The sequence below is a fragment of the Lepisosteus platostomus genome, chromosome 3 (genome assembly GCF_059453375.1).
Source record: "Lepisosteus platostomus isolate fLepPlt1 chromosome 3, fLepPlt1.hap1, whole genome shotgun sequence".
Classification (NCBI taxonomy): domain Eukaryota; kingdom Metazoa; phylum Chordata; class Actinopteri; order Semionotiformes; family Lepisosteidae; genus Lepisosteus; species Lepisosteus platostomus.
The window spans coordinates 44,129,254-44,153,355 of NC_142613.1; the positions used below are offsets into that span (position 1 = coordinate 44,129,254).

The 24,102-nt window shown below is 33.3% G+C and overlaps 1 protein-coding gene across 2 annotated transcripts in view; it reads right to left on the reverse strand.

Annotated features, from left to right (window-relative positions):
* The window catches only part of lin28b (lin-28 homolog B (C. elegans)), a 61,942-nt gene that overhangs the window by 15,522 nt on the left and 22,318 nt on the right, over nt 1-24,102 (reverse strand). The gene's annotated exons all lie outside the window — the stretch shown is intronic.

Here is a 24,102-nt window from a genome sequence, read left to right on the forward strand (position 1 = left end):
CTTAAATTGAAAGCACATAGTCATCTAATTTGAAATCATATCTTCCCTTTACAATAGCATAGATTTTGATTTTATGATCAGGGTTACTGTAAAAAATGTGAATAAGTATTGGTCAAGACTATACAGTACATCATGTCTGAAGTCAAAGACATAAAAGCAGGTGAACAAAAATGTACTTACAGGCAAGCTAAAATTCTTAAGTGATGCGACAAATTTCTGGAATAATGCAATTATTTTAAGTTTACTTTTGAACTATTTACTATTAAAGTGCTCATTGTAAGTGCAAAATTTTATGCTTGGTACACCAACCATGTCTTGTTATAACGAATGTCTACAGTGTGTAAGCCTCCAACATTACAATGCTGTCATTCCTAAACCACCTATTCTGGAATGGCTCATTTAGGTTTACAACACAAATGAAGCAGCATTTAAGCAAATGACAATGACATATACATGGAGAATGTAACGCATCTGAGCATGTCTGTTTGGAGAATAACAAAATTAATACAATAACACTTATCCAAAAGTGTTATTAAAGAAAACATTATGTAAATAACTAAAACATTATTTTCTTAAAATCCAAAGAGCTGAGAAAACGTATCTCTTTTGCATTTAGAAGTGAAGAAGAGAATGCCCATTTTTATTTAAAAAAACTGTGGGGATTATGCCAACAATGAAATGCCTTAACTATTAATTACTGGTGGATCTTAAGGAGGTGCTGGAAGAGGCTCAGAAATGGTATGTCCATGGTATTCTTACATGCTGATACACCCAGGTACCTGGTTCCACAAGAGGGGTAAAGAAAGAATGAGTGTGCATAAGAGACATTAGTCAAAAAAGGAAGAAATGAGCAGTCAGAAGGTGAACAGAAGATGTCGAAGAGGAGTATAAGGAGAGACGAAAGAAATGAGGAAATCAGAGATAAGAATATTGCAGTTATTTTTGTAATTTCTTGTAATCTACTTTGTGCCAAAACAAATAATACCTTGTGCTAAAACATACAAGTAAAGTAAGTTGTACCTAGTTTTTTGTTATAGGTCAAATATTTGTGCACTGGACATACCCCAGATGTTTTTTGTAATGCTAAACACAATTGCCACTCACAGGAAAAAGTAGAGATTAATGCTCCTTTGAAAGGAATGGAAGTAGAAGAAATAACTCAATGTGTTTGTGGAGCCTTCTTCACACACCAGAACTCTACTTGTTCCTTTGCTACTGACATAACCATGCAACACCCATTAATGTATTAATAATAAAGTAGGTCTGTTTAACTGAGATGGAATACCAGGCAATACATATACAAAAATCCTCTAAATGGAAATAAGTTGTTAAAGTTGAAAGCTTCAATGCATATTTATACTTGCTTCTGTTACACATGCATTATAAAAATCACCTCCACACTAAGAACTGTGATATATCATACACTTTCTTTTTGCCAAAGGAGAAGATTGGAGTTTAGAGAGCATGGGTTAAAAGGGCAGGGCCAATTGCTTTCTCATCATGATTGAATCAGTACTTAAGATCACATTTGCTTGGCACAAACACATGTTGTTACCCTGCATAAAAGCCATAAGAGAGATCATACAATGGTTGCAAAAATATTACCTTGAAACCTCTTGAATATGAATATTCATATATATAATATAATATAATATAACACATATGAATCTGTGTTAGTAAATTTTGAACACAAACAAAATACTTAAAAATAAAACAGCGCCTCTGATTCAGCTACATTTTTACTACATGAAACTGCCAGGAATAAGGATTTTAAATCAATGTATTTCAAAAATAACAGATGTGACACTGATCATACAAATACTGAAAATGCCATAAAATAAACCAGATCTGTATAATCTGCTTAATTTACACATGTATACATAACCTGTGATTCGCAGAGCTTTAACTAACCTGTGAAAAAGAGTTGTATAAGGGTTGAACATTTTTACCTGTCATTTACTTATGGTTTGATACTGTACTTAGTTAAGAATGCCTAGTACCTTTCCTCATAAACATAGAATGTTCAGGTATATGAGTTGTACTCTGTTCCCTCTTGCCCTCCAATATCGAACGGTCTTCAAAAAACAGTTCTATATCTAGACTTAAAGGATCAGAATTCTTCCCACTGTTTCTCTACCCAGGAGGACAATCACAAACCCCATTGCTGAGGAATGTGACCATTCTCTTCTTGCCAAGCACAGCCCAACACTGGCAAGATGCCAGGTACAGTTCAGAATTTTAGTGAAGCATGCAGACCAGCCTCATTTAAACTCAGGGTTCAGTACACTTTTTTACGATCTTAATACTGATTTCCAGCTTTTTATCATCACCAGTTACAGCTGATGCACACACAGTATGCAAATGTATTCAGACCAATCTGCAGTTGACACATTCTATTGCTTTAAATCTTTAAGTCATGACACTTTAAAGCAGCAATTAATATTTGTTTATACAATATACAATTTACTCCACACATTCAAAGAAAAAAAAATTGAAACAGATTATTAACATGAAATAAAAACAGGAAAGTCATGACTGAGTGTGTATCCATACCCCTTTTTTGTGGCAAACCTACTGTAAATGAATTTTGTTGAACGAAATTACCTTAATGAGCCACATAATTTTGTGGCCTCTGTGTGCAATAATAGTGATTCACATGATTTCACAATAAATGTACCTATCAATGTAAGGTCAGTCAGGTAGTGAATTTCAAGCAAACATTCAACCAGGAAAACCAAGGAGCTTTCAAAATACAAAGGCACAGATCAGGGTTAGGGTATAAATACATAAATACAGGTATAGACCTAATACCTCTATGTGGATTGTGAAGCTGATCATTAAGTGGCATCTGGACGAAGCTTAGATCCTTCCAAAATGAGGAGGAAGGCAAGGAGGAAACTGATTAGGGAGGGATGTCACAGCAAAAGAGTTACAGTGCTCTCATTAGCTGGGATTGGAGAAAAAGTCCATGGGCCAACAACATCCCAGTCACACCACAAAAAGGGGCTTGTAGGGAATTAAAAAAAACATCTCAAATCCCATAAGAGGTATGCAAAAAAAGCAACTAACAGCAAAGGCAAAGGTCAGCAAATATCTGACAAAGGTTTTGTGGTACGGTTTGACAAAAATGATTTTTTAAATCTAAATTAAAAGCATTACATTTACCATATACCCAGCTACTACATCCCTTTGTCATTATTATCCCTACAATCAAGTATGGTGGCAGCAAAATGTTATAGTTCTGCTTCTGCTTGTCAGGTCAAGACTGATGGAAACATAGATGGAAAACAGTCCTAGTAGATCTTAGAGGAAAACCGGCTTTAGACCTAAAACCAGCACAAAGAATTCACCTTTCAGCAGGACAATAGCCCAAGGCTCAAGGCCTTGATTGAGCCTTAAAAAATCTGCCAAGAAGAGTGGGAAAAATTGTACTAAGAGTTATGCAAAACTGGTAGAGACATACCCCGAAAGACTACAACGTATCTTACATTTTAAAGATTTCAGTTAGGCCATTTAGGTTTTGAATAAAAAATTAAGTTTTAAAAAATGCATATGCATTGTTTTTTTTAACTCACAAAGTGTGACATCAAAATAAGGTTCTGAATATTTTTACAAGTCAGTGTATACTGGCAGTCACATTACCTGGGAAGAATCAACATATTTATTATTAACTTTTTTAAAGAAAAAATACATTTTCTGGCACTTCACCACAAGCCTTTTCATCCAAATGTACAACCTTGTAAGCATTAACTAAACATACACTGAATATTCTGTTACAAAATGCAAGCAAGTTCATCACATTGCGATCTAGATTTACCCATTTAACCCAAATCACCTCCCATAACACATTGATAAAGTCTTTACTTTCACTCTTAGATGTAAATCTTTACTAGACAAGTGTCTACTTTGATTAAGGTTTAAAATTCAGGCATATCAATGGTGCCTGAAAAGTCGATTGCTTACAATGGGTATTGTTTGTACTTTGTAAATATTTTGTATATTTCTCACATAATAGTGTGTTTTTGGGCTGGAAATGAAATTCATTTAATGAATATTTGGCAATAATGGACACATCTTCGTCCTATTAGTCTGCTAAACTGAGGGTTTACTGTATGAGGAAAAAGGTGCAAATTAAAATCAGAACTCGAGATACTTAAGCATAGTTTTGTTTGTTGTTACAATGGCTATGAAGTAAAATTACATTATGCATATATATGAATTCTATCAAGTCAATGCCCAGGGGCATTAAACCAAAAGCAGGGGGTGGGCCTGTGAGTATTGACTCAGTGTGTTCCATGAAAGACAGTGTCATTAACGTAATTTGTAACAGTAAATGAAATTTCATGTGCTGGAAAAACAATCAAGGAGATCAACCTGCTATGCAGATTATTTTTCTGACAGTGCCAGTTTTCAAACTTAAATGACAGTCTCCATTTTTCATTTCCTAAATGCATGTAGGAAATTCTGCTGTTAGTCCGAAAGTAAAGAAGAAAACAAGATCCACAATATATAATGAAGGCAATACACATATAATTTAATGAATGCTAAACTTAAATGATTTAACTGTACAAATATAAAAAATGGCTAAAAACGAATATTCTTCATATATAAACTATATACACACTAAAACACACAAATTAAAATACATATTTAAGATAACAAGCAATTAATGAGTTTCATGACTCTAGTTCACGGTATTATTCTCATACTTCCACTCAAGCATTAATCTTTCATACTTATTCTTAAATGTTTGAAATAAAGGGGGGGGAAGGCTTTAAGCAGCTCAAACAATCAATATTAAATTTTCAAGCAAAACAGTTGGACGTTGCCTAGCAAATACATGGATCCATTCAGAATGCTTGATATTATTTCTTTTTTTAGTGGGGATAAGTGTACAACGTTTCAGTCCTTTCAATTAAAAAACATCTACATTATGGCACAAAGACCTCCAACAGAGTCGTGATATTTTCTCTCACACATGTTTTTGCAATCTGTCAGTATGTTGGTGGTTAGTGCTGCTACCTCAGCTTGTGTTCAGCTCTGGCCTGTGGCGTCTTTTGGTTTTCAGGTTACCCCCATGTCCGTGCTGTTCCCATGTTTTCATTGGGTAATATAGTTTCACCACATGTGCTGGCTATATTCAGTGAGGTCTCTAAATTGTCCCTGTGTGTTCTTGTGTAGGTGTGCATCTGCACAAGCCCTACAGTAGACTGTATCGACTTCGAGTTGCTGCAACACTTACCAGGAATAAGCAGCTTCCTGATAATGGATAGATGCTAACTGAAACCTGACTATGGTTTCAAAGCTGAGAGTGGATAAGTGCTCATGCTGACTGTACTTCCTGTCATTACAGACAAAGACTTCTTCTCAGAAGCAGGGCTTGCTAGAATCATTCGTTTCTATGCAGAAACAACAATATTGTCACTTAGTCAGACATGTGATGCAATAAGAAACAAAAAAGGAAAATACCAGAGAGATAATACCAAAGTACTCATTTAAGGATTCCTGAAGATAGATCTAAAAAGCATCACATCCTTTTGCAAATCTTCTAAAGATACTGACAATGCTCAAACTCTAGTCAGTACAATAAAAATGGGTTTTGCAGACACCGACACAAAGGAAAAACCAAAATGGTCACAAACATTAGCTACATTAATGTATACTCTCTGATTGTGTATAGCCACCCCCAGTTTAAATGACTAACGGGCGGCAGGGGGTCACTTGTTGCCATACATTCATTAAATCACATATTATTTTTTCCATCCTGAAACCAAACTATTATATGAGATTTCTGGATATGTAAATACACAACTGAATTGCGTATTTATGTTATTGTACTGTTTATATACATACACTGTATTGTGTTACAGTACAGTATTCGCTAGCTTTACTGGACTAATAGAGGAACAGGGTATGGCCACCTTTCCTTGAAATTAACAATTATACAGTATATGAGGAAAAAAATGATGTCAGAAGTAAACCAAGCCCTTATGGAATGGTAATACACTCCTGGAAGCTCATTCATTATATCGCTGTGGACCCTCGGTCTCTGTAATTTGTAGACAACTATGATTCAAATTGAGTCAACCATCAGCATTTGTACACTGTAATGCAAGGATCCTTTCCTTGCTGATCTTACGTCCTGGTGTAGACATCTTATACATCTTTTTGTAAGTATTTGTAATACTTGTAAGTATTTTCTGGGAGCAAACACCAGACGAAACCAGTGTTGATGACACTGTACAGTTGAGATAATATGATGCCTTCATCTTGGATTAATTTTCAATTTCTGTCAGAATGGTTCTATTAGCAGCAGATTCCAATTCAACACCATGGACATCATTTTTCAGCCAAAACATTCCCAGAGTGTGTCCATTGAATCCAAAGCCAATTAAAGCAAGGGTTTACTATACTGTATGTGCCTGCGTTAAAGCTAAAACATGAGGTTTTGTGTAATACTGTTCCTCAAAAGTTGGAAAAATTAAAGTAGAAACATATTTAACTGGAGTCAGTCAACAAAAATGAAATGTAATATTTCCCTAGCTATTAATCTAGCTCTTATGTAACACTAAGCTGCACGGGAAAGGTGTATAAAAAGGGAAAAAGGATAACAACTCTCTGAATCAGTGATAATATTCCCTTTAGAAAAAGATCTGTATGCTTAAAAATGCTTTAAATTGTCATGAGAAGCCATTTGTTTCTTTGTAATCTTTACATTAAAGAAAATGCTAGCAGACTTTATTCTTAACCACATATATCTACTGGAGATATCCAGCTGCATGTCTCTATGGCAACTGCCATCAACGGGAAGTCTCATATTTACTGTAATATTTCTGGCAGTAACAATGACAGTGATTCTGGACATTCTGCAATGGCCAATGCACTGCAAACATTCAACTGTCTGTTTTTTTAACTATAACATTCTAAAGCATTGTGGTAATCATGTCAGATATTAAAAAATATATATTTTGCTGTTTTGTTTAATATTTGTATTTTGTAATAGCACTTATAAACATCTAAAAACTCATGCGACCATTTACCCCTACTGAACACGTGTACATACCCTCTGTACACCACCAACAAAAATACAGGACAAAAGGGAGTATCAAGTTAGATTGGTAGCATAACTGCCATCATCATAAATTATGACTTTCATTCAAGCTGCCATGTTACAGAGATATTAGACTGAGAATCATTAGTTGAGTACATTGTGTTCGATATGAAGTACATCTAAAATCTGTGTGCTCTTTATAATTGGTTAGTACAGGCGCTATCATCATTTTGTGCTAGTTGGGGATAAAAACATTCTGATGGGGTGCAGCACAAGTCATAACACTGAAACATGCTTGATAATGTGGACATTTGTAAGATTAAGCAGTGGTAAGGGTAGGCACGTAGGTAAATTGTTGTTTGAATACTACTACTCCTCAGAATAGCAGTATATGAGTAACAGTACTCTATAGCTGTGCATTGATGCTTTTCCCTTACATGGTTCATTATACTGAAGTTGTATAGACTGCACCTCATTAATTCATGGCTGGTTGAGCCATATGAAGCATTGCGATTTCATCATGATACAGAGCTATCTAGTAATCTGCAAATTTACAGATGTGTTTGTTGTTCTTCAATCCCTTTTCCCCAACACAGTTTTTTACTATAACTATAGTGCTGATAAAAATAATAAATATACAGCTAATTTACAACAGTATAATGTGTTATATGCAGGAAGAAGAGACAAACTACAGATATAAAATGGGATACTGTGAGTTTCATGAAACTTGTGAAAAACATATTATGTTTTGTTTATGTTGGAACATCATTTTCATCCTCTGGACAAGGTGGAGGCACAAACATTATTAGGAATAAGTCACCATGTTACAAAAAAATGGATGTTATGAAAAAAGATACTGCTTTTCTTGTATCAGCACAAGGAAGAGTTAACTCATTCACTCCTGGGTTTGAACAAATTTTAGTTATGGACATATAAGAATAAAATTTGAAACTGAGCACAGGGGGTGCTTATTTATACCAAGGGGTGGGGGAATCTGGAGCATGCTACACCAGTGTTGTTGAGGTTGATATCCTAGCTTCTTTCAAGAAACAGCTAGATAAGATCTTGATATCAACTAGCTACTAGCAAAAAAACAGGTTAGGAGGACTAAATGATCCACCCTTGTTTGTAACATGTATTATGTTCTTATTTACACTTCACTTACCAATAGATGGGTTTGCTGGTGTAGACAAAACACCAACTACTGGACCACTATGGATAAGGGAGTTTCTTTACAGTATGGACCTAAATGAAGAGCGAACCCACACCTTGAAATAACATAGAATGTTGTCTATATTTGAAATACATATATATTCTGATGTAAAAAATGAAGTTTATACTGTATATCTCCCTGAATAGATCATCTTGTGCAAATTCCTATTTAAAGAAACCTCTTAGAAAATGTCTTCCTACCAACAACAACAATAGTTAGATTGGGTTTATTTGCTGCCTTCAGATCTCAAAGAATGATCTCACTTCTGATTTTGAATTCTTAGCTTTTATGACTGCAGTTTTCCTTTACAAACCACACTAAAACGATGGCTCATTCACGGTTTTGATATTTTTTAAATAAGGGCTTGTGGTTCACGTACACTTACATGGTAAGCTTGGCCATCACCCTGAATGCAACATGACGTTGGCCTCACTAGCCAAAGATACCCATGCTACTATCAAGGCTGTTTCATTGTTTTTTTAGAAATCCATCTGGAAAACGTCATAACAATAGCTCTCCCTTAGCAGGAAAGATCTCAGCAGGTTACCATGGTTTTATATTGAGTGAAATCTAGTCAGTGATCAGAAATGCAGCCACAACAGGCACTGATTTTAAGTACTTTGTCAGCCTCTGTGTGCCTTCCGTTGCTGGAGAGAATCTTTTGTTCATATTTCAGATGAGGTGCCTACATTTTTAACACAACGAAAGGAAGCTATAGTGATGTCTATGTTCCACAAAGAAAACGAGGATTTTGAAAAAAATATATTTGTTTGTTTTCCAAAAGTAGTTCAAAAGAATACATAAACTTATAAGGTAACTAAAATGTGTTAAGACAGGAAAATGATTGATTCTACTATTACTTCTTAGAAGTACAGTTTGAGTTAGCAGAATATGCTATTATTTTAAACAATTCTCTTATAATGTTTATCTAAAATGGTAAAATTATATTTTTCTCCTTAAATATTTGTAGCAGTATACGACTCCATAATTATAAAACATTTAAAAACTACCATAAGCGGGCAGCTTCCATTTATGTTGCACCATACATACAACACAAGTTAAAGGTATGACGCATAGTCTAGAGATATCCAAATAAAACAAATAACATTTTGAAGATTATCCTGTTTACAAGACATAGTCAGATTGATTAGATGGCTTACATTTACCATATTTTTAAAACAAAATAATATTTTCCATTTTAAGTATATTGAAGAAAAACAGAAGAAACCTGTAAGTTTAAGTAGCAAAAACCATATTTCACCCTCTGTCATAATTAATCATATGATAGAAATGTTTAGAATGTTGCTTTTTTAATTAAGTCATTTTGTCACTATATTTCTGTTACAACTTCAGATTCAAAACTGCACTACAAACTATGCTTACTTCTTTCCCCCATCTTTAGATACATATACATTTTACTTCCATCTCCAGAGGTTGTTTTACAACACAACTCTTTTCAAAGCAAAACACTTGGGGTTTTAACAGATATTGAAACTCATACCCTAGAATTCTTTTGGAATGAGTGGCAGGATGAAGTCCTCAGATCACAGAGGTTCTAGCTACCAAAATAAGCTTGATGGGCTGAATGGAGGAGACCATTTCAGCCAGGATTCACTGCAGTTGTAGACTCATACAGTATTTCTAACCATTAAGTATGCATTATTATGTTTTAGTAATTTAAAAATGAAATTTACTTCAGGTGTTAGATTTGACAATAAAAAATTTAAAAATTCGACGTAATTCATTAACTTGTTTATTGAACTTGTAGAATTAAAAAATGTTTACAAATTGTGACAATTCTAATAAACAGGAAAAAACAGCATATAAATCCTTTTAACTATTATTCATCGATAGAAAGGCTACACATCCTTTCCAAAGTGAAACATGGATATGTGTACACACCCATTAGTAAAAGCAATTGTAAATTAGCTCTGGTGTTATCAGTTGCCTTCTAAATGACATGACAAGCTAATCAGCCTCCACCTGTCTTCAACTGTTGTGATTTTGTTGATTTCAGGATAAAATCAGCTGTTCCTGTAGGCCTACTCTACCTGGTAATGCATCTTAAAGTAAAGAGTGAACTATAAGAAATGAGGAGCTATCAAAAGAGACTGATCATAGAGACCACCAAGAATCTAAGGCAACTTTGAAGGACTTGCAGGCCTTTTGGTCAAAGACTGGTCACAATAATACCACAAGCTCTCCTCAAGTCTGGGCTGTATGGGAGGTTTGCAAGAAGAAAGCCACTACTCTAAAAGGTATGCCAAACAAAACTGTGGAGATTCTGAAGGCACATGGAAAACTGGTTTTGTGGTCTGATTAATCTAGTATAGACCATTTGGGGCTAAATGCAAAACATTACATTTGGTGAAAACCCAATACAGCACATCACCCACAGAACAACATCCCTACTTTAAAGAATGCAGAAGGAAGCAGCATTCTGTTATGGGGGTGTTTCTCTTTAGCAGGGACTGGGGCACTGGTCAGAATTTGAAGGGAAACTGGATGAAGCAAAATATGAATGTATTTTCTGAGAAAACCTACTGCCCTCTGCGATGAAGCTAAAATTGAAAGGACGTTTATCTTTCAACATGACAACTACCCTAAGCACACAGCCAAAGCACAGTGGAGTTGCTGAAGAACAAAAAGCTTAATATCCTCAACTGGTCCAGTCAGTGTCCTGACCTCAATCCACCTGAAAATGTATGGAAGGATTTGAAGGTCAAAGTCCACTTGCAATTTGACTGAACTTGAGCAGTTCTTTAAGAATAAGAAAGTGTGGCCAAGCATTGCCAAATCTAGGTGTGCTATGTTGGTAGACCTATCCAAACAGAATTATGGGTGCAATTCAAGCAACGGGTGCTTGTACCAAGAATGGAACTCAGCAATGTGTTTCACTTATCTAACCCATTTTTCTAGATTTTCATTTGTTATTACTTTTCGGAATAGTTAAGCATTTGTTTTTCACTTGGAGGTTGTGTAAATTGAGGTAAATTAAATTTTGGTTTAATGTGACTTAATTTCAGGTTGCTGGGCCAGATAATGTGTTAGTTTTGAAAAGGTGTTCTTTCTATAAGCATCTATAAGTATAATTTCTATAAGATTTTCTATAAACACTAAAAACAATCAGATGCAAGCAGTCACTTAGTTATTGCACCTTCAGGTTAGTTTTTAAGTAGCGCTGTTAATCACATTCAACCTAATTTAGGATACAGAATGAAACCAATTACTATAGATGTATATAATATAAATTAACCCCACCCTTCACCCAAACACCTTGATAATTAAATATACCCAATTAATGAAAACATACAGTGAAGTCAGTCTAAAACAATTACAAAAAAAGGACCAAAACTAAAAGTTGTTGTATGTAATTTTGAGTTTAAAAAATGTTTTATTTATGTTTGTATTATTCCTTGATAAACAAAACAATTACAATAATTCCTGATTCTATTAGAATCAGCATTATTATTTAAGCCTTGATAATCAAATCAGTATGCATCATTTTGTTTTTTAAAATGGCCTTCATGGGAATCTAATTAAATGACAGTGACAGTAATGTATTTTTCCCCAAAGTCATGATAATCTATGAAATGTTATAGTTTTAACAAGTTTTATTGCCATTAAATTGGTTAACTGCTGTCCGAATTGAAAAGAAAATCAGTTCTAATCATCACCTTTAATTAAAAATTAAAAGATTTTAATTAAAACAATATTTAAGATGTATTACACACACAAAAAAACATGATATCCATAATGATACCTTGGTTGTAAAACACAAATTAATTTGCATTGCAAAATTGTATCTAAATCACACCCTTTTCATTTTTGCTCAAAATCCCTGGTCTAGAAAAATGTCTACCATGGTAGAGCACTGTGTTAGCAATACAAAGGTAAGGTAAGTAGTCTGGTCCCAGCTGCCCTAACTCACCAACCTACTTGGCCAGCTTGGTTTCCTGTGGGAGGACTGAATGCAGGGAGCAGAACTGCATTGAAATGTATTTGCAAAACTGTTTATATACAGTAGTTTTAACTGTATGATGTATTTATACCCAGTCATTAAGGTAAGACCTCCAAATCGCACTGCAACCCAGAAAATTGATCATGATCTTCTTAACTTTAAATGGCTCACCTTCAAAGATAAGAACATCATGAACAAGTGATTCTGACCGCATTGAAATAATGACAACTGGACATCATATAGTTGTGAAGTTCTTAAGTTTGATAAACAAGGACAAGCAAATCTTAAAACTGTATGAACAATGTTTGGAAACATATTTGAACCTCTAATTAAGGAGATATTATGTAAACATAGAAACACTAGACACACAGTATCAAACATTTTATGTTGTCATGTTTGTTTAAAGCTAATAACCTGATTAGGTCAGCTGGATGAATTTGGAAAGTTAGTTTTTAGAGTTGTGAGTCCAAACACTGCAGCAAACAAATGTTTATTTAATAAAAGAAAAAGATTTTGAAATCAAAGTAATCATTGTTAATCACATTGTACTTCACTTTAACATCAAAGCTGTTTCTAAATTGTGCTGAAAAAGAGACATACTTTTCCAAATAGCTTGCACTTTATTTTCACTTATAAAAAGTGAGTTTATGTATTATGGTTAACTATAATTCATATAAAACCATATAGACAGTGAAATGGAAAATTTACATAAAAAACATACCAACTCTGTTGAGCTACATCTCCACCTTTTCTCTCAACCCTTTGGTTCCTGTTGTATGTTGTGAGAACTGTACCCATCCATTAAGGTGGTTCCACACAACATACAACTTTATTTTTTCTCCTTTTACTTCACCGCCCTGAGTTAGTGTCCAAACAGGAGGTGGTGACCATGACATGCAACAATCAACTATTTTCATAGGCAGATTTGTTCAACCTTGACTCAATTTCAAGGTATTGCTAGATTGACTTTATTACAAATTCTGATTGTAAATCAAGTGCCATTAAAGCTGCTAGCAGTTCCTTTCTCTCCCTCTCTTCCCTTTATATTTCTAACCTCCTGACAAATTACATCCCGAGCTGCACTCTCTGGTCCTCTGATGATGGTCTCTTCTTTTGTCCTCCCAGCAAGATTATGAACCATGGGTGATGGGGTCTTCTGCAGTGTACAGAAGCTGTCAAAAACTCTTCTCCATCAGATCAGGAATTATACGTCTCTGTCTATTCTCAGATGTCGCCTTGTAACCTACTTTTTTTACCCGATATGCTGTAGTTTTTATTATGCACATTGTCTATCATGTTTTGATGTATTTTGTTAGATTCTTTTATTTAGATTTTTGCTTTTTTATGAGAGATGATTTATACAATAGTTTTATTATTATTAAATCCCCAGCTCCTATTTCACGTGAGATGGTCGCTAAAAATGTAACTTGATACAAACATATATCTCCAAACATAATGGGATGTCTTCTCCTGAGAGATGTTATTGGAATGCCTTTGATAAGCACCACACTCTATGGAGATTATTATATTTCAATTACATTTTTAACATGCAACAGAATTTATAAACTGCCACATACAGACAATTGTATACATACACATATATAAGCCTAAACATCACAGATTTAAATTACTTTGGACATCATTAACTCTTTTCATTACTCATAACACCTTTCCCATTCAGAACGGCAAATAATGTTGTTTGTGCTGCTGGGATTATTTTGAATTATTAGGGAACAGTATTTTACATATGAACTGTACCTCCACACACACACATACACAAGTGCATTTTATTTAGCAATAGGACTACTTTTCTGAAACCACTGCTTTTTCAAATGAATACATTGCATTGCCAGGATACACTAACAACAAACTGAAATATGTAATTTAATTTATGTTAATGCATTTTACCAATAAAAAATCTGATGCTCTTTGTGGATCAAAATGTGTGAACTCTTGTATTCCACCCTTGCACATAAATAATCAGTTATCTCTGTTAAACTGTGGCCTTAAACCATTATGTAATACCAATGATTATCACTTAATGCTTCAAAATGTATAGAATCATTTAAATCTAGCAGTAGTGTTGCAGTTTATCACCTTTTCCAAACTTTGAGGAAATAAGACTATCTAAACATGTCCCTGGGTTACATGTCCCCCCAGACATTAAAGTGCAACAGAATAAATGGTCTTCTTAAATGAATGTATGTTTATCCCACTCCTTTTGATTTATCACATCACAGTGAAATCAATATTAAGATTTTTCCTCCTTTGAATGCTGTTTATTGATTTCCGACTACTTGATCAGCCCAAGGTGAAAGGCAATGAGAAGTGGAATCATTTTAAGAATTTAGAGATTAAACACACACCCACACACACTATACCAAACAGAGAAGCACCTAAAGACTTAACAACAACAAAACTCCCATTTATAGAAATGTGAAACACATCATCTTAAAGTGGTTTTGTGGTCTGTGCAAATTGAGCAAACATCAAAATGAATACTACATTCTTTAAAACACGTCACTGCAAAAGCTCCAATTTTACCATGATAATCTAGTTCCATCACAATCTTACACAATCTCCCTCACTCACAATGTTTTTTTTACGGACATGGCAGTAAAAATACTGTCTCATAATCCCAAAACGGATACAATTTTGATTAGAATGACCACCAAAACAAATCTGTTATAAAATAACACTGTTGTTTAAGTCATTGTTGCACATTTAGTTTACCTTTCACATGTTAAATTGGTCACTTAATTACAAGATTTAAAGTTAAGTGGATATCCAAATTCAAGTGTCATTTTACCTAAATCAGTTTCAAATGGAAATACAACAAACAAAATATGACATAAACAGTGTAATCCATGATTTCATTAGACCATGTTCATCTTCAAAATAAAGTCCCCTGAACTTTACAGATGTGCATTTTCTGGGCTTACAGTTTCAACAATGTACTGCCACATGTTTGTGCCCATTACATCCTAATTATTTTTTCATAGATAATTTTATACCAGTTGCACTTACCTTTATAATCATCTACTCAAGATCACCCCATAACATTTCAGTTTAAGGGAAGTGGCAAGACTAGCTAACTGATTTCAAAACCTCCAGTCATTTCCTACGAATAAAGTACAACACTGAACAACAGAAATTTAGTTTAAAATTAAGTGTTTTTATTCTGATGATTTTTCTTTTTCTTTTTATTCTTATGACATATCTTCTAGGAGTGAAGAAGTTCAAACCTTTTTGTCTATCCGATAACTTCATAATTCCCATTTTGACCAATCGCTATACAATGCACTTCTAGGTGTTTTCTACATTCAAGTGAACCATACAAAGGTTTCAAATTTTATCATCATTCAAAACTCCAATTTATATTCTCTTTGACATGTCAAAGATCTGTAATTGAAATCAGCAGAAAGATAAAGCAACTAAGACTAAAAATAACCTTACACTTTCAGTTTATCATCTCTTTGTTTTTTTGTTCCTTCTTCAGCTACTTTTGTTGCATAATTTCCATTTGTTCTGTACTTTCAAGATGTATGCAAATCACTTCACTATCCATCCTATTAAACACATATTAAAACAGCATACTTACTATAATAAAAAAGCAAAAGCAGGTATTGAGAATCCTCAATGAAACAAAGTTCCCGTTTCAACTTAATTAATTCCCCCGCATTTTTCCTGCCACTTGCTAGAAATAAAATACTTAATAATTGACAGAAAATATAGTTTAAGAAACACGTTTATTTTTTCCGTAACTGGAAATTCTGTTAAAACCTGAATTACAAATTAAATATACAGAAATGTAATATTTAGATAAAAAAGGCTTAAATGTTCAAATGTACCATTGCAGCGAAGTTTGAGTATTAACAGAACCCAGAGATCACTTCATAGAAAAACACATTTCGGAAAGATCTTACATTTTTCTGATTGCTATAGTTTAAAATTCCAAAATATTACTGTAAAAACATTGGCATTTATTTATGATCACTGTATTCACTATTATAATTATTATAACTATAATGATTTCATTATTAGCTCATTATTTCACTTGTGAATAAATCATTTTAAATATTCAGGATTGTATTTTTAATACTCATTTACATTACCTGCAGAAGGTCTTAAACTTCTAAAACTTAGCTTTTAAGTACTCCTCATATTTCTGGTAGTTCTAAATGTTTCAGATATGAAATCGATTACCAAGGCATTCTGACTATAGGCTTTACAAAAGACCCTAAGAACAGTTCAGGTTTTTCTAGTTATAGCAAACTTGCTAATTTCTAGGACACTCTTAAGAATATGCAACCAGGAATTTATATCTACTCTGCAAGCAGAGCTAAACAGGTAATTTTACAGCAATACTTTAATTTCAGTTTATCATTTTTTCAAGGATGCTTTTCAGTTAACAAACACAAATAATTTCTGTTAAAACTACCACATCAATCTTATTTGAAGTCTCAGCAAACATATATTTCTCTTTACACATGGAATCTTTCACACCAATGTTTTTGTGGTCATTCAACAAGTACAAGTATCCCTTAAAAAACTGAACTAACTACTGCCTGCAGAAGAAAGCCATTTTGGATATTTTGGGGTTGGGGGTAGAGTGGGGAGAGACAGGCCTACTTGGGAAAGGAAAAGATTAAGGATTAAGGATTAGGGAGAATACAGATTCCTCCTGTCCATTAAATTAATTTGGCGGTAAGAGCTGCTGAGACAAGAGAATGAGTTGAAACACAGTTTAGAAACCAGTCAATTAAATTACAATTATTTAGAATCAAAGATTAAAAATAAAACTTTGAAACTGTAAAACAAATGTTCAGAATGGAGTTAAAAACAGTGCACAGGATGCATGTGAAAATCCAGTTTAGATGTGGTACAATTTAGTAACTTAGTACAATTAAAATTATTCAGCATAATTAAAATAAGCAAAATTTTCATTCTTTGAAAAAAAAGTACTAGGATTTTATTTTAAGAACTAATACAGAATTTGTGATAATTCTTTAGTTCAGTGTAAAATTAAATAGCACAGAAATTGTTTTGCATCTTAAATAAATTAAATGAAAATATGATTGGCTGATATTGCCTGCTTTTTAAGTGATTAGGAATATTAGATTTTTATGTCACTATAATACCATTAAAATATTTTGAATGTCTTACTACTTAGATATCATTAATGTTCACAGAATACAAAACCTAATAAACTTTTTACTCTTTTCAGGATGTTACAAACAAGCAGTCTATGATAAGCTATGTAAAAATGTAATAAAAAATATGTATTAAATATTTAGAATAATCTGGAAGAAAAAAACATTCCAAATATATATATATATTCTGGCACTTATCAAACAACATGATAGAACCATTTTAGATGGTAATTTTTACTTATTAACTTTACACATAAATATACCCCAAGGTGAATGAAATTCATATTCCTAGTAATAAGTTTAGTTCTGAAATGGAACTTCAGGTAATGTGACATTATTTTAAATACATAGATTAAAAGTAAAAAAGGTCTTCACTTTTTATTGTATTTTTTTTCTTTACCTTCTTTATCACTATGTAAAGAGTTCTTGAGTTTGGAAAAGGTGCTTTATAAATATGTTATTGTTATTAATTTGTTATTAAATATAAAGTGCTTTAAATCACATTTATCCAATCAAAGTTAAACCAAGAGGTCTCACCTCTCCTGTTTAAAATATTTAGTAAGAAGTTCCTAACACTGCATGTTGACCATTTCCCATTTCCCCTGAGCTCTGATTTCAGAGGTCAAAGTTCATACAGTCAGAGGAACCCTCTGGACCAAAGCTTAACATTGTATTTAAAATTAATGAATAAATCAATTTCTTTATTTCAGGTGATATTTAAGTACTCAAAACACTATTAAGATGATTTTTTCATCGCAATTGCAATTTAACCAATTTTCTTGTCCAATAATTAAGTTTCTTTTGCCAAATAAACAGAAATGCAGTTTACACAAACCAGTCAAAACCATTTAAACATTATAATATAATCCACATCATACAAATTAAACGTTTAATCCACTAGTCAATTTGTAAAACAAAACATACTGGTACGGCTATAGGAGAGAAAATAGTTATTTGAAATAGCTGATATTTATATTTGAAACTGTATGTAATACACTTTACCAGTTTTAACCTTTGAAAATACTACAGTGTATGGCCCTTTAGAGACATAAAATCTTTTTGCCTTACATTGAAAAAAGAGAAGAGAAACCAAAAGACTTAAATATATTTGGCCTTCTTATTCAAACAGTATAGCAGGTGTCTACAAACATTCCTTTTATGTTTAGCAAATGCTTGATATAGGTAGATCAAACTAAATAATTCAAATGTATGTGCGTGCTTTCTTGAGCATATTCATATTACTTTTGATTTTTTTTCCACTCCCATGTAGACTTTTGCCCTAAAATTTTAATCTGAAACCAGTCTCCTCTGACCTCACCAATGTCCTGCATAGTTTAGGTTTACACAGTGGGGTCAAGAGAGGGCAAGACCAGAAGACTTGTGAAAAAGAAAACAAAATGGAGGAGGGGCAAGAAGGAGGGGGCACCCTGAGAAGATGAAGGGAAGCCAGCAGAAATGCCTACAGCATATTTTGTTCAGCTCCAGTGAAGTAGCATTTCCTTATCACTACTAAAGAACAAAAAAGGATTTCATGAGAAGCCTTTGCAGGTCATACAAAAAATGTTTAAGGGTCAATGGTAAAAAGGTTGCCTATCTATAAATTACATTCTATATATAAATATACTGGCGTTTGCACTTAAAAACATATGTGGCACTTAAGCACAGATTCTTGACTTGAAAGAAGCAATTCTCACAAAAGACTAAGCAATGCAATATAAAATAAATTCACAAAACAAAAAATATACTTCACAAATCTGTTTAAAAGTCCGAGGACTTTTTAAAAATGCTAAAATGCATGACAAGCAAAAAACACAAATTATAGTTAAGAAAGTACTCCAATATTTGCTTTGCTTTCAATTTTTTTTTCTGTAAGCTTCCAGTATGACATACTAAGACTTAAAAGATAGGGTACATTAAAGATTCTATAAGAGGTATTTTCTCACTGTAGGGAAATTGATTGTGGTTTATGGGTTTATGGGAACACTTACCAGTGATGCATTATGGTGCCAAACAGGCTTTTGATGTTTTTGAACAAAGATTAGTCAAGAAGGTATGGAAATAGGTAAAACTGTGACAGTGGGTCTTCTGGTCAGACCATGTGGTGTGTCATAAAAAGGTTTAAAGGCAGGAAATACTAAATGGTCAAAGCTGGCCTAGTTTCCAGATGGATACAGCCCAACAGGATGTATTTAAACCAAAAAGGAGTGAACCACCAACAAAGCCAGTGTCTCCCCAGTTCGCCAAGGCCTTTGACATGCCATTTAAATGCTTTTGATATTACAAATCTCGAATTGAAAGAAAGGACTGCTTAATGTTGTTAATTAGAATGTGTCGCGCAGCTTTCTGTAGCCAAAGCAAGCCAAAAACAAATAAAATATTTTATTTGTTCTTCTCAAGAATTTATCATTTACACATCCTTAAAAAAACAGATAATTAGTAAATGGAAATCAAGATCCTTGAATGCAGTCCAAGTTTTTATTTATGGAACACTAGAATATGCATGAAATGGAACAGGTAAAATGCCTAACCTTTTTACTTGAGGGAGAAACAAAACGTATGCTGCATTTTCTACATTATTTTCTATGTTCTGTTAAAAAAGGTACAGACATGGATACTTATTTTCCAAAAAGTGTTGTCCTATGTGTGTATGAATTTAGCCAGGACTATGTCTTCTACGAACAGCCTTTAAGTAGCAAAATATATCTTGCCATTATTTACTGCCTAGTCACATTTGAAGCATACTTCATGCCTCAAAATGCATTACTGTTTTTTTCCAGGTTATAAAAATCCATCACTTACACTGTCTGTTTACTATTCATTCATTTTAATTGAAAGCTCATCCACCACTTTGCCTGTCAGGCTACACTTTAAACTCTTGTTTTTCAAATAGTTTTGTTTTCTTTGTTGGTAATGTATTTATATTATATAAAGAAAGGTTATGTTCCATTTCAGATGTAACACTGAATGTTGTACACTATTAAAAACATGATTGTTGCTAATATATTTCACTACTCAGTCTTCCCTTCAAAATAATACTTTCCAGTGAGTGATGACACCAGGTATATAGGGTGATATACACTCCTCTACACATGATAATGTGTAGATTTACTTTATTTAGTTATAATGCAGAAATGTCATCTTTGTTTGATCAAACATCACTTTCCTCATTTCAAGTACACTCATGGCTGATCTATATACAGTATGATTCATTTTCAGCCTACATAAATATGACTCACTAAAGGGAAGTCACATGACCAGAAGAAGGAGGCTGGTTTTCTTTTCTTTTCTTAAGGAAAAGAAAAAAAAAAGAATCTTTCTACAGGAGAAACAAAAGCCTGGTATTAGCTGTCCAGAGCCATTCAAGGGTGGGGCCTGCATGCCAAAAAAGCTGAAATGGCATGAGGTTAATCTTAATAGGGGCCCACTTTAACCTGCTCAATGCATTGAAAATGCAGACTTCATCCACCTCCGAGGTCTAGAGCAGCTGTACCTACGTGCAATAATTCAGGTATCCTAATTTATGTTAAGGACCCAAATAATGTGTTTATGCAATCATGTGCATTACTACCAATTTACACCAGCTTACTGGCAATGCAGGAACCCCTTTGTCTTTATCAGAATCACCTCTGTAAACTACAGTCTATGCATAAAGAAAGCCCCCATCCCCCACACAGCACTAGATGCACTAAGAAGCTTCTTGAATAAATGAGTATCCAATGACAGGGGTGATGGGTGGTCTTAAGGTACTGAGCCAAGGCTGCAATTTATTTGGACCATAGAACTTAAACCTTTGTATGGGTTTCCATTGATCTAAAACATAGACAACAAATGATCAAAATCCAGTAATGTTGTATTTAAAGATTTCTGTGATTAAACAACTTCACCTTCCTTAAAAACAAAGTGTACACAAAAATGATGTGTGACCTAACACAAACCTTAACGTAACCACAATTTCAAAGAAATCATTGGGATTTTCCTGCATGTCTATCATAAATACACACACATGCAAGGGGTGTAAAAGTAATTAGAATGTCACACCTAATCAAATAGCTTGACTAACCACATGGAAACAGCATGAAAATATTAATATTTTCTGCATTTAAAAAAGTCTATCTGCTTTAATCCCAGAACATATATATTAAACGCCATGCAGAGATTCTGACTTAAAAAATTCATTGAATCTTTTGCGTGAAACATTTTTGTCATTAACACATGGATCATTAATGGTCCAAGGAAGTGATAGGCAATGAATTGCCCTGACCCTTGGTTCCCTGGTTTGATCAAGAAGGCTTGCAACCTGAGCCAGAGGGTGCAAATTCCAACTCCATTCAGAATTCTTCAATGGAGTGGGGGAGGAGACTGTTAAAGAGGCAAGCATGCAATTTTAATAGCTCATACGCGAATGGTCAAAATACATGAAAAATGTTTTGTTAATGTAGCCCATATATAGCACTTTACACAAATACGGTGACATTCTGCACATTCATTGCAGAAGCATATCAATTATATTCTCACAGACTGTTACACAAGTAAATACAAATGTTACATCATTTATTGATTCGTGTAGTTTTTTATTTAAAAGTTCCTCAGTCAAGCATCACTTCATTATATGAAAGAGTGAATATTTAGAAAGCAAGAATGTGCATTTTAAAATGCAAAATCAAATTAAAATAAATAGTAATTAAATTTACCAAATGTGACTGAAAATGTATATCAACTAAGTTTCCTTAAAAATAAATACCCATTAAACACACATTCATGATATTGCTTATTTTTTAAATGTAGCCTCATTTCATTTTCAAATCAAAGTGATGTTGAAAATGGAAGTAACTAAGTAGTAAACCTGTTGACTGGTCTAAGGGGTATTTAAAAGGGTATGGAATGCATTAGTCATTATGGCTGGGAAGCAATATCAAGAAAAAAATTAATTCATATAGAATTGCTTTTATTTTACATTCAAAATATAAAATCTCACAATTTCTGTTCCAAAGACCATATATAATTACAAACTAGAAGCTAAGACCTTTGCAAATCATTCATTTTTACTAGTTTTTTTATTGAATTAAAGTGGTTATCTCTTGTACACTGAAGTAGAAGGAGTATTTGTACATTCACAAAGATTATTACCTCAAGCACTGAAAGGCTTATACTGTTATATGAAGCACCAGGAATTGCCTGGCAATTAAATTTTGGATTAATGCATTAGACAAAGAATGAGCTGCGTGTTAAAAGAGATATATGAAACAAAATCATTTTCAAATAATAATAAATATATATAAAAAATAAAGATTAAATACCGAATATTACGCTTATGAAATTCCAAGAAAAATTAATGTGTCTACCAAAACTGTGAAAACAATGTTAAAACAATTAAACATTTCAGCTCTGAAGTGTACATGTCATATGGGAGTTGAATCCCTGGCATTCAAAGCTTACCTTCCTTTTTGGTTCAGAAATGCAGGATTCAAGGATTCAGCCTTTATTTGAGTAATTCATTCCCAGTACAGAATCATTATTTTATAAGAAAATCAGCTTATGGCCATTGAACAAGATTAAAAGCATATCCTTTTCTTTAGGGGCTATACCTTGTAGTGCCCATTACAGCCCAAACTCATCCCATCCATTCAAGCTGACAAGAATTTTCAGACATACTGTAATTCACATCTTTGCTTATAACCTATGTAATAGCATTAGTTACCATATCAAAACTTTTGTCACCAATATAAAGAATGGTGTTATCATCTGCACTTTACTCATCTGCACTTGTTCATCTGATAACGTTGGAATTTCTGTCTCTTTATGTAAACATATCTTAAATTAATCTTTTTCTTCACACTTTTTATATTTATCTTAAACTATAAACAAAAATCACAGTAAGATTTCATTGATCTTAACACAGAGTCATTTAAAATGCTGGACAGAAACATTGCACTTTATGACCATCATTTGAAACTTATCACCTTCTGCATGTTCTACAGTCTAAGAGTTTGGTTTTGTAAACATCATTTTATCTTAGAGCTTGTAAAATGGCTCATGAATTAATACTGTTACTTAATTAAAAATAAACCTTTGTAAAGGCCATCACTTTATGACAAATATAAACTGATTACAAAATACAATTCTATTTGAAAAAATCAAGAGTTCGGTATTTTTATACAACGTAATCTAAAAACATAGAAAGAAAATACAACAGCAATAATCTGTTCAAGCTTTCCACATTACCAAACAATAAAAAACAAGAAAATGTCTAGAATTAATTTATCAAGTGCTGAAAAGTATTCAAGGCTTAATTTCTACTCCATCACAGAACATAATATATCACACTTTTAAATTCTAGATATTAAAATACAGTATAAAAATTTTAGATTTCTATTTATTAAACATTAAAGACTAAGTAAGAAATTAGTTCTGCCTTCATATCTATCTACCATTTTGCCACACTGTTCAAGATGGCCTCTGGTAGATGCAAAAATGTGAAGTCATTTTTTGTAGTGATGATGGTGGGAAACCTATTTTACTTGTGAGTTCATAACAGTACATTTTAAAAATGTAGTCTGCTGCGCTGAGACACCACATTGCTTACTATCACTGTGTCTTTAATTTACCTACATGAAAAGCCAGGAGGTTGTGAGTTTGAATCCAGAGAACCCCTGGATAAGGTTTCAGAAGTGGACCACTTCCATATGGCGGAAATGGTGGGCTGTCTGACCCGATGTCAGACAAA